Here is an 11,122-nt window from a genome sequence, read left to right on the forward strand (position 1 = left end):
GCCTATTCCTTCTTCCTGACCACGTCATCCGATATATCGAAAGTTAAATGTAAATCAGACATGTTGAGTAATTTTCACAGCGGTGAAGTGACACGGACAGATTCTGTAACTACAGAATAGGAAGAAAGATAAAAACATTGAACCGTCTGGTAAACTAGAGGCGGAACTTTGAGCAACCCTCCGCCCATGTCTGTAGATCACTCGCAGCAGTGCTAACCCCGACAGGTTGCATAACACGGTTTTGGCTCTATATAGCGACAAAGATCTCCATTGTAATGTGTGTAGCCTAGGAGACGTTTACTAGGCCCATAGGCCTGACCTTATATTTATGACAATAGGAGGTCTGTCATAGTGGAGGGAAAGGAGAAGAGAGGATGCTCTTGAGTTGAGTTGAGATTTTTAATAAGGGGGTGGGCCCACTGTCACACAAACAGGCATGCAATGGGTTATTTAAGCAACAAGGACCAAGGGGGTGTGGTATATGGCCAATATACCACGGCTAAGGGCTGTTCTTCTGCACAACGCAAAGCGGAGTGCCTGGACACAGCCCTTAGCAGAGGTATATTGGTCATACATCACAAACCCCTGAGGTGCCTTATTTCTATTAGAAACTGGTTACAAATGTAAAATAGCAGTTAAAATAAATATACCACGGCTGTCAGCCTATCAGCATTCAGGGCTCAAACCACCCAGTTTATAATTGACTATTATACACAGAGAGATCTACAGAGAGAGAGAGATCTGTGCAGTATAGTCAGTCAACATATTCTTTTTAGAGCTTTACTACATTGTTATTTCAGTAATGATTAACTGTAACTCTAAGCTACAATGTCTTGTGTGGTCGAATAAAAAAACTTTAGACCATGAGGAAAATCAAGAACTTATTCAAAATCAACAAAACAAAATCAATATGAAGTACATGATTTGATTTAAACCAACTTCCCATTTAGAAAACACCCTATATGGCATCGATTTAAGTCAGAAACATTTATTCTACTGTCAAAATTGACTACAAAGTGTAAATAGAATAATTTTGGCAATAAAGTCAGTCTGGTCCAAAACAGAGTTTTGTGAGACTTACACTACTGTTCAAAAGTTTGGGGTCACTTAGAAATGTCCTTGTTTTTGAAAGAAAGGCTCATTTTTTGTCCATTAAAATAACATCAAATTGATCAGAAATATAGTGTAGACATTGTTAATGTTGTAAATGACTATGGTAGCTGGAAACAGCATATTTTTTAATGGTATATCTACATAGGCGTGCAGAGGCACATTATCAGCAACCATCACTCCTGTGTTCCAATGGCACAATGTGTTAGCTAATCCAAGTTAGAAGGCCTAGAAGGCCATCATCCCAAAGTCGCCTCTTCACTGTTGACGTTGAGACTGGTGATTTCCAGGTACTATTTAATGAAGCTGCCAGGTAAGGACTTGTGAGGCGTCTGTTTCTCAAACTAGACACTCTAATGTACTTGTCCTCTTGCTCAGTTGTGCACCGGGTCCTCCCACTCCTTTTTCTATTCTGGTTAAAGCCAGTTTGCTCTGTTTTGTGAAGGGAGTAGTACACAGCGTTGACCTTCAGTTTTTTGGGCAATTTCTCGCATGGAATAGCCTTCATTTCTCAGAACAAGAATAGACAGAACAAGAATAGATGTCGTAAAAGAGGGAAATGTAGCGGTCTTCTGGTCAGGCTCCGGAGACGGGCACATCGCGCACCACTCCCTAGCATACTACTCGCCAATGTCCAGTCTCTTGACAACAAGGTTGATGAAATCCGAGCAAGGGTAGCATTCCAGAGGGACATCAGAGACTGTAACGTTCTTTGCTTCACGGAAACATGGCTCACTCGAGAGACGCTAACGGAATCGGTGCAGCCAGCTGGTTTCTTCACGCATCGTGCCGACAGAAACAAACATTTTTCTGGTAAGAAGAGGGGCGGGGGCGTATGCCTTATGATTAACGAGACGTGGTGTGACCACAACAACATACAGGAACTCTAGTCCTTCTGTTCACCTGACTTAGAATTCCTCACAATCAAATGTCGTCCGCATTATCTACCAAGGGAATTCTCTTCGATTATAATCACAGCCGTATATATTCCCCCCCAAGCAGACACATCGATGGCCCTGAACAAACTTTATTTGACACTTTGCAAACTGGAAACCACATATCCTGAGGCTGCATACGTTGTAGCTGGGGATTTTAACAAGGCTAATCTGAAAACAAGACTCCCTAAATTGTATCAGCATATCGATTGCGCAACCAGGGCTGGTAAAACCTTGGATCATTGCTATTCTAACTTCCATATAAGGCCCTCCCCCGCCCTCCTTTCGGGAAATGCTGACCAGGACTCCATTTTGTTGCTTCCTGCCTACAGATAGAAACTAAAACAAGAAGCGCTCAGGTCTGTTCAACGCTGGTCCGACCAATTTGATTCCACACTTCAAGACTGCTTCGATCACGTGGATTGGGATATGTTCTGCATTGCGTCCAACAACAACATTGACGAATACACTGATTCGGTGAGCGAGTTCATGAGAAAGTGCATTGATGATGTCGTTCCCATAGCAACGATTAAAACATTCCCAAACCAGAAACCGTGGATTGATGGCAGCATTCGCGTGAAACTGAAAGCGCGAACCACTGCTTTTAACCAGGGAAAGGTGACGGGAAACATGACCGAATACAAACAGTGTAGCTATTCCCTCCGCAAGGCAATCAAACAAGCTAAGCGACAGTATAGAGACAAAGTAGAGTCACAATTCAACGGCTCAGACACAAGAGGTATGTGGCAGGGTCTACAGTCAATCACGGATTACAAAAAGAAAACCAGCCCCGTCGCGGACCAGGATGTCTTGCTCTCAGGCAGACAAAATAACTTTTTTTGCCCGCTTTGAGGAAAATACAGTGCCACTGACACGGCCCGCTACCAAAACCTGCGGACTCTCCTTCACTGCAGCCAACGTGATGAAAACATTTAAACGCGTTAACCCGCGCAAAGCTGCAGGCCCAGATGGCATCCCCAGCCGCGTCCTCAGAGCATGCGCAGACCAGCTGTCTGGTGTGTTTACGGACATATTCAATCAATCTTTATCCCAGTCTGCTGTTCCCACGTGCTTCAAGAGGGCCACCATTGTCCCTGTTCCCAAGAAAGCTAAGGTAACTGAGCTAAACGAGTACCGCCCTGTAGCACTCACTTCCGTCATCATGAAGTGCTTTGAAAGACTAGTCAAGGACCATATCACCTCCACCCTACCTGACACCCTAGACCCACTCCAATTTGCTTACCGCCCAAATAGGTCCACAGACGATGCAATCTCAACCACACTGCACACTGCCCTAACCCATCTGGACAAGAGGAATACCTATGTGAGAATGCTGTTCATCGACTACAGCTCAGCATTTAACACCATAGTACCCTCCAAACTCGTCATCAAGCTCGAGACCCTGGGTCTCGACCCCGCCCTGTGCAACTGGGTACTGAAGGTGCAAAAGCGCCTCTTCAACCTCAGAAGGCTGAAGAAATTAGGCTTGTCACCAAAAGCACTCACAAACTTCTAAAGATGCACAATCGAGAGCATCCTGTCGGGCTGTATCACTGCCTGGTACGGCAACTGCTCGGCCCACAACCGTAAGGCTCTCCAGAGGGTAGTGAGGTCTGCACAACGCATCACCGGGGGCAAACTACCTGCCCTCCAGGACACCTACACCACCCGATGTCACAGGAAGGCCATAAAGATCATCAAGGAGTGGCTGCTGCCAACACACTGACTCAACTCCATCCACTTTAATAATGGGAATTGATGGAAATTGATGTCAAATATATCACTAGCCACTTTAAACAATGCTACTTAATATAATGTTTACATACCCTACATTACTCATCTCATATGTATATGTACATACTGTAGCCTATATCATCTACTGCCTCTTTATGTAATACATGTATCACTAGCCACTTTAAACTATGCCACTTTGTTTACATACCCTACGTTACTCATCTCATTTGTATATACTGTACTCGATACCATCTACTGCATCTTGCCTATGCCGTTCTGTACCATCACTCATTCATATATATTTATGTACATATTCTTTATCCCTTTACACTTGTGTGTATAAGGTAGTAGTTTTGGAATTATTAGGTTAGATTACTAGTTGGTTATTACTGCATTAACGGAACTAGAAGCACAAGCATTTCGCTACACTCGCATTAACATCTGCTAACCATGTGTATGTGACAAATACATTTGATTTGATTTGATGAGTTTCAGAAAAATGTCTTTGTTTCTGGCCATTTTGAGCCTGTAATCGATCCCACAAATACTGATGCTCCAGATACTCAACTAGTCTAAAGAAGGCCAGTTTTATTGCTTCTTTAATCAGCACCATAGTTTTCAGCTGTGCTAACATAATTACAAAAGGGTTTTCTAATGATCAATTAGCCTTTTAAAATTATAAACTTGGATTAGCTAACGCAACGTGCCATTGGAACACAGGAGTGATGGTTGCTGATAATGGCCACTGTAAGCCTATGTAGATATTCCATAAAAAATAAACTGTTTCCAGCTACAATAGTCATTTACAATATTAACAATGTCTACACTGTATTTCTGATCAATTTGATGTTATTTTAATGGACCAAAAAAAATTGCTTTTCTTTAAAAAACAAGGAGATTTCTAAGTAACCCCAAACTTTTGAACAGTATTGTAAATGAAGGCTGGGTTTATTTCAGTCCTGCCCACAGCTGGCAGCACACAAGTAATCATCAATTTGGAGTGCAGCTGCATGTGACCTTATCTTAATGCCTGTGGTACATTTGGGTTGACTTTGGATATCCCTATGGGGCTAGTTAGGGACCATCTGTAAAATACACAATGTACATGGAACAATATGTAAATATTCCCATAGCTCCAAATGACAATGACTTAAAAATATCAAACCAACTATAAATTTTAGAAATCCTTATACAAATATTGAAAGCATTTAATGAGAAACTTAAAAGATGTGTAACATAAAAATATTGTCTCATTTACATTGTGTAATTTATTGGCAGTCCCTAACTAGCCCCAGAGATAGGCTGTCCAAAACCAACTTGCCACGGTCACACTCACACCAGCAGGCTGAAGCTAATTGGCGCATTAATTTGGTTAACTCTTTCTACCTGCAAACCTACACACGAGACACCCAGATCAAACCACACCCCAAAACTCACATCTTAATTCAGTCATGGCTGCTTGCATTCCTTAATGAACCACCCTTACAAAAAAATAATTTGTTGCGGCAGACTTCCCGCAATTTACTGCAAACTAAATAGTGTACCACAAAATGTTGCCAGAAGTTTGCATATGTTTGCCACTAGTGGTGAATCTGTGGCAAACCTTTTGCAACAATAATATTTATTGCCACTAGTGACAAACAGTTTGCCAGAGTTTTTTTTCCTGCCAAACAACTCTCTCAAAATTCTATTTCAACACATGTGTTTCTGGAGAACACATGTGTTCCAAGACCAGCAACCATTGATGACCAGTCAGGGGGAGAAGAAAAATCTGTTGGAAAATTGAAACCAATTTATCTAGCTAGCTAAGTTACCCACCGAAGTTGTCAAGTGAGTGTCTAACCTATTAAACTTCCTAATAAACAAAAAAATGGTTAGCTGCCTGGTTAGCAATGTCATGTTTAATAGGATATAGTGACACAATATCAGTTTCAATGTCAGCACCACTGGCTATCTAGCTAGTAACTAGTGCTTAGCTAGCTGGCTAGTGCTTAGCTAGCTAGTTAATTAACGAACTAATGATTTGCCTAAACACTTATTTTTAGGTGAATACATTGCTGTCTTTTGATACCAATAATATACATAAATATGCTAGTGTCACTGTTCAGTAGCATGTTAATTAGGGCAACAGCTAAGGTAACATTCAGAAATGTTGAACTATGAACAGATATAGCCCTTGGTTCACTCCAAACTTGACTGCCCTTGACCAGCACAAAAACATCCTGTGGTGTACTGCATTAGCATCGAATAGGAGCTATTTCGCCTACAAAAATAATATTTTTGGAAAAAAGGAACATTGGCTATCTAACTGGGAGTCTCGTGAGTGAAAACATCCAAAGCTCATCAAAGGTAAACGATTTCATTTGATTGCTTTTCTGATTTCCGTGACCAAGTTACCTGCTGCTAGCTGGACAAAATGCTATGCTAGGCTATCGATAAACTTACACAAATGCTTGTCTAGCTTTGGCTGTAAAGCATATTTTGAAAATCTGAGATGACAGGGTGATTAACAAAAGGCTAAGCTGTGTCTCAATATATTTCACTTGTGATTTTCATGAATACGAATATTTTGTAGGAATATTTATGTCCGTTGCGTTATGCTAATTAGTGTCAGTTGATGATTAAGCTCCGTCATGCGGGATGGGGAGTCACTAGAGGTTTTAACAAACCTCCAGACTAGCTTCAATGCCATACAACACTCCTTCCGTGGCCTCCAACTGCTCTTAAATGCAAGTAAAACTAAACACATGCTCTTCAACCGATCGCTGCTTGCACCCGCCCACCTGTTTAGCATCACTAGTCTGGACGGTCCTGACTTAGAATATGTGGACAACTACAAATACCTAGGTGTCTGGTTAGTCTGTAAATTCTCCTTCCAGACTCACATTAAACATCTCCAATCCAAAATTAAATCTAGAATTGGCTTCCTATTTCGCAACAAAGCATCCTTCACTCATGCTGCTAACATATCCTCGTAAAACTGACTATCCTACCGATCCTTGACTCCGGCGATGTCATTTACAAAATAGCCTCCAACACTCTAATCACAGCAAATTGGATGCAGTATATGACAGTGCCATCCGTTTTGTCACCAAAGCCCCATATACTACCCACCACTGCAACCTATGCTCTCGTTGGCTGACCCTTACTACATTTTCGTCACCAGACCCACTGGCTCCAGGTCATCTATAAGTCTTTGCTAGGTAAAGCCCCACCTTATCTCAGCTCACTGGTCACCATAGCAGCACCCACCCGTAGCACGCGCTCCAGCAGGTATATTTTACTGGTCATCCCCAAAGCCAACTCCTCTTTTGGCCACCTTTCCTTCCAGTTCTCTGCTGCCAATGGAACAAATTGCAAAATTCACTGAAGCTGGAGTCATATCTCCCTCACTAACTTTAAGCATCAGCAGTCAAAGCAGTTTTCCGATCATTGCACTTGTACACAGCCCATCTGTAATTAGCCCACCCAACTACCTCATCCCCATTATGTTATTTTTTTTGTTTTGCTCCTTTGCAGCCCAGTATCTCTACTTCTACATCTATCACGCCAGTGTTAATGCTAAATTGTAATTATTTCACCTCCATGGCCTATTTATTGCCTTACCTCCCTAATCTTTCTACATTTGCACACACTGTATATAGATGTTTCTATTGTGTTATTGACTGTACGTTTGTTTATCCCATGTGTAACTCTGTGTTGTTTGTGTCACACTGCTTTGCTTTATCTTGGCCAGGTCGCAGTTGTAAATGAGAACTTGTTGTCAACTGGCCTACCTGGTTAAATAAAGGTGGAACAAATAAAAATCAATATGAGCTGACTTGACATCAAAGCAAAACTGAACTTTTTGCAGATGGATACCCTACCTCTGCCTGTGGTGTTGGAAGAGGCTGCATTGGGAAGAGGATGCATCAACACCCTGGAAAGATGTTTGTGGTGCACTCACTCATAACACTTTTTTGAGTGATAAATGAATGTATTGTCTTCAAGCGTGATAAGGTAAGCAAATGCATGCTTTATTTTCATAAATGTAGCCTATACATTCACCATGTAACAATTAGATATTTCATTGCTTTGAACTAGTAGCTTGCTCATCTTGATAATGTGTTGTTCTCTTTCTAGAAGCAATCAGTTACAAGGCATAAAGACAGATTGAGGCCTTCAATCAAACTGAGGACAGAGAAATGTGCACCAGGTCAAGGCTTCATGCATGAATGGCTTTGAGATGTAAGTTAACAAGAATTAATTTAGAGAAATAATAGGAATTTCCATATTCGGCATAACTCAATATTATGTAGCTTTTTGTTCACCCAAGCTTTATACACCTGAGTCAGGAAGAAGAAACAACTAGTAGAACTTTCTCTTAATTATGAAGTCCCCAATCTAGATTGAAGATCATAGTTAATTTGTTTTAATAATCTGTGTTGAGGCTTGGCTGGAGAAAAATCTTGTATACTGTGGCTCTCTAGAAACAGTTGACCATACATTTAAAGGTAGATTTAGTATACCTTGGTTCCAGTTTATGCAAGCTACATTGTTTGTTTATAAAGCATTTATACAAGGCAGAAACATTGTTTCCTTGTTGGAAAAAATCTAGAATGTCAGTTTCAGTTTGAAACATAGCAACACCAAGGTAACTTTGCAACAGCTGACACTGTTTTTACAAATCCAAACCCACCCATTAGCCATTGTGTCTACCTTTTAATATGCCAGCATAGAAAATATTTTCAGTAATTGTTTTCAGTATCCTAATGTTTTGGTTTTGTGTTTTCTTAATGTTTCAGTGTGTGTATTTAAGAAGCTTTGGATGAAGGACTTCCACACAGCTGCCATCTCCAAAGTTCACTCAAAAAGGCAATAGTTCTGAACTGGGTGTGCTTTTGCTTTTGTCGTTTTAATGATTTCAATTTTGTTAATTCTCTTTTAAACATCCATTGGTTCAAAGCTCATTGACCAGTTATCACTTGGCTCTAAACTCTGTAGTTGTAGTTAAACATAAGGTAAACATCCCCATAGCGTTCACATTTATCTCTTGTAAATGTTGAATCTACAATAGATATTAAATAAACAATTTATTTGGGAAATATTCAGTCTTTGCTCTTTTCTTCATTAGCATGCTGATTTCAAGTTGTATTAGATATATTTTGTATCTGTTAAGACATTGAATACACATTGTTTGTATATTTAGTACATGTAGTTAAGTTTTCTCTGTGAGAAGCAAGTATATTTAAAGTTATGTGATTTGGTTTATGTAGATACGACATTTCAATGTTAACATTCCTGTTCTGTTCGTTTCATGTTAATTCATTCTGTGTCCCCAGTCCAAAATGACCACCCCATTATAGCTGATTATAAATCCATAATAACACATATATTATCACCTAATGTTGTGTTAATTTTTTTAAATCAAATGAAGATCTTATGAACAGTACAAGTTTTGAACTTCTATTTGCTATTTATGGCCTGTAGGCCTCATTGACCTGAGCTCATACAACTAGTTTTTGTGTAAAACAAAAAAAAAGAAAGCATAATGTATGGATTATTTTGACTATAACAAATACTCAGATGTAACATATTGTTCTATTTATCACAGACTAATTTGTGTCAAAGTTTAACAAGGAGATTCTCCTTCTCACCAGTGTCATGATCAAAGATATGATCAAGAGCCTCAAATACAGTATATTGTTTGGTCATTGTGCTGCCACAGAATGAATTGTGAGAAAGGCCTCAAAAAAGCTTTATATACCAGAGCTGCGAGAAAAGTTCTATATATTATTGAAACAATATTGTGATAGTTTGTGAGAATGCCAACAGGTGTGGTTCCCATGGGGGAAATGTTCCCGTGGGGGTTGCCATGGAAACCAAGAAGGGGAGTGAGGTGTGTGTGTGTGCTCAAACACACATGCATGTGGGAGTCTGGGAGAGAAAGTGTGTCCATCTGATGAAGGGGCATGTGCCTGAACTCAATTTTATACACTAGTTGTGGTCTCCCCCATTCATTTCTAATGACCGGTCATTTTTGACCGGGTACACCTATTTGGACAAAGTCATGGAACCTTATGACAATCAGATCAAATGAAGTACATTTTTCAGAGAGAAAACTTGTAAATCGGTCCAATTCGACCGGAACACAGCAGGAGGGTTAATACACAAAGTAACAAAATAAACGATCTAATTTGCATAGTCATGAGTTTGTAGCAATGTTCGACTTTACTTTCCCCAAATTATTTCCCAGAAGTTCACAAATTGCTGCAAGTTTGCCACAAAACTAAATTGCACGGAATGTGAAAATATGAGCTTGATGCAAATTTCACCTCCCTTCTACTTTCTTCCGATTTAGTGGCACTCTCTGATGGTTACTGTGTGTCACTACAGCATTGCCATTTTCTAGTTTACACAAAACGTTTGAACGGTAATTCGTTGGCCTACTATTGACAGGTAGAGGTTTTGTTGGTGGTGGAACTGTCCCCAAAATGTGATGCTTTTCCATGATTATTTTGGTTCCACATTATTTTTCAGTACATACATTTATGAAGCTGCACCATCGAGAGCATCCTGACTGGTTGCTTCACTGCCTTTTATGGCAACAGCTCAGATACTACATAGGGTAGTGTGAGTACACACAAAGTTACATGAATTGTCAAATATATTAGACAAACCCACAAATCATTCTAAGACACGCTTAGATTACTACATATATACAAAAAAACAAAAGGTAGGCAATATCCTACTGTCACTGAGAAACCAAGAACTGTTTCATTTCCTGTGTAGACATAGTTTGGATTAGCCTACTCACTGGCTTAATAAATCTACCTAGTCTAGTCCGAACACCCTCACCCAAAAACCTAGCAGGAACATCACAGACAGCACTAACCGTGCTCAGAGGTCTAACCTCAGGATGGGGAGTACTACAGATCCGCATATCCAGCACATTTTCAGTTACAGACTCAACGCTAGTAATGTCAGACGACTGATCAGATTCCTGGTAGATTGTCACAGACCACACTGACGAAGCATCTTCAACCAAGGTAACATTATCAGTCGCAGCATCATCCACACGGAATGGAGTTTCGCAATCAGAACACTTGTAGGCTTCGGGGATATCTCTCTGGTCCACTTCTGCTGAGCACACCTCACTTAAAGCGGACTTCATACGGTTGTTCCACCTTACTTCCATCAGCTGGGACTTCACCATCCTCTTGGAGTATCCTCCCAGAAGACTCAGGAAGTCCTGCTACCCAGTGGACAGTCCTGGCATCACTCCCATCCATTTGGCTGGACTCTGCAGACATCTCAGAGATCACGTCACCACTCGATAGAGATCCGTGACCCTCAGGTTCCTC

At 40.6% G+C, this 11,122-nt stretch overlaps 1 long non-coding RNA gene across 1 annotated transcript; it reads left to right on the forward strand.

The window, feature by feature from the left end:
* Positions 1-7,892: 7,892 nt before the first annotated feature.
* Positions 7,893-8,865, forward strand: LOC121847634. Its single transcript, XR_006084471.1, has 2 exons — positions 7,893-8,006; positions 8,564-8,865. It is a non-coding gene; the product is annotated as an uncharacterized LOC121847634 (long non-coding RNA).
* The last annotated feature ends 2,257 nt before the right edge of the window (positions 8,866-11,122 follow it).

Source organism: Oncorhynchus tshawytscha, linkage group LG10 (genome assembly GCF_018296145.1).
Source record: "Oncorhynchus tshawytscha isolate Ot180627B linkage group LG10, Otsh_v2.0, whole genome shotgun sequence".
Taxonomy (NCBI): domain Eukaryota; kingdom Metazoa; phylum Chordata; class Actinopteri; order Salmoniformes; family Salmonidae; genus Oncorhynchus; species Oncorhynchus tshawytscha.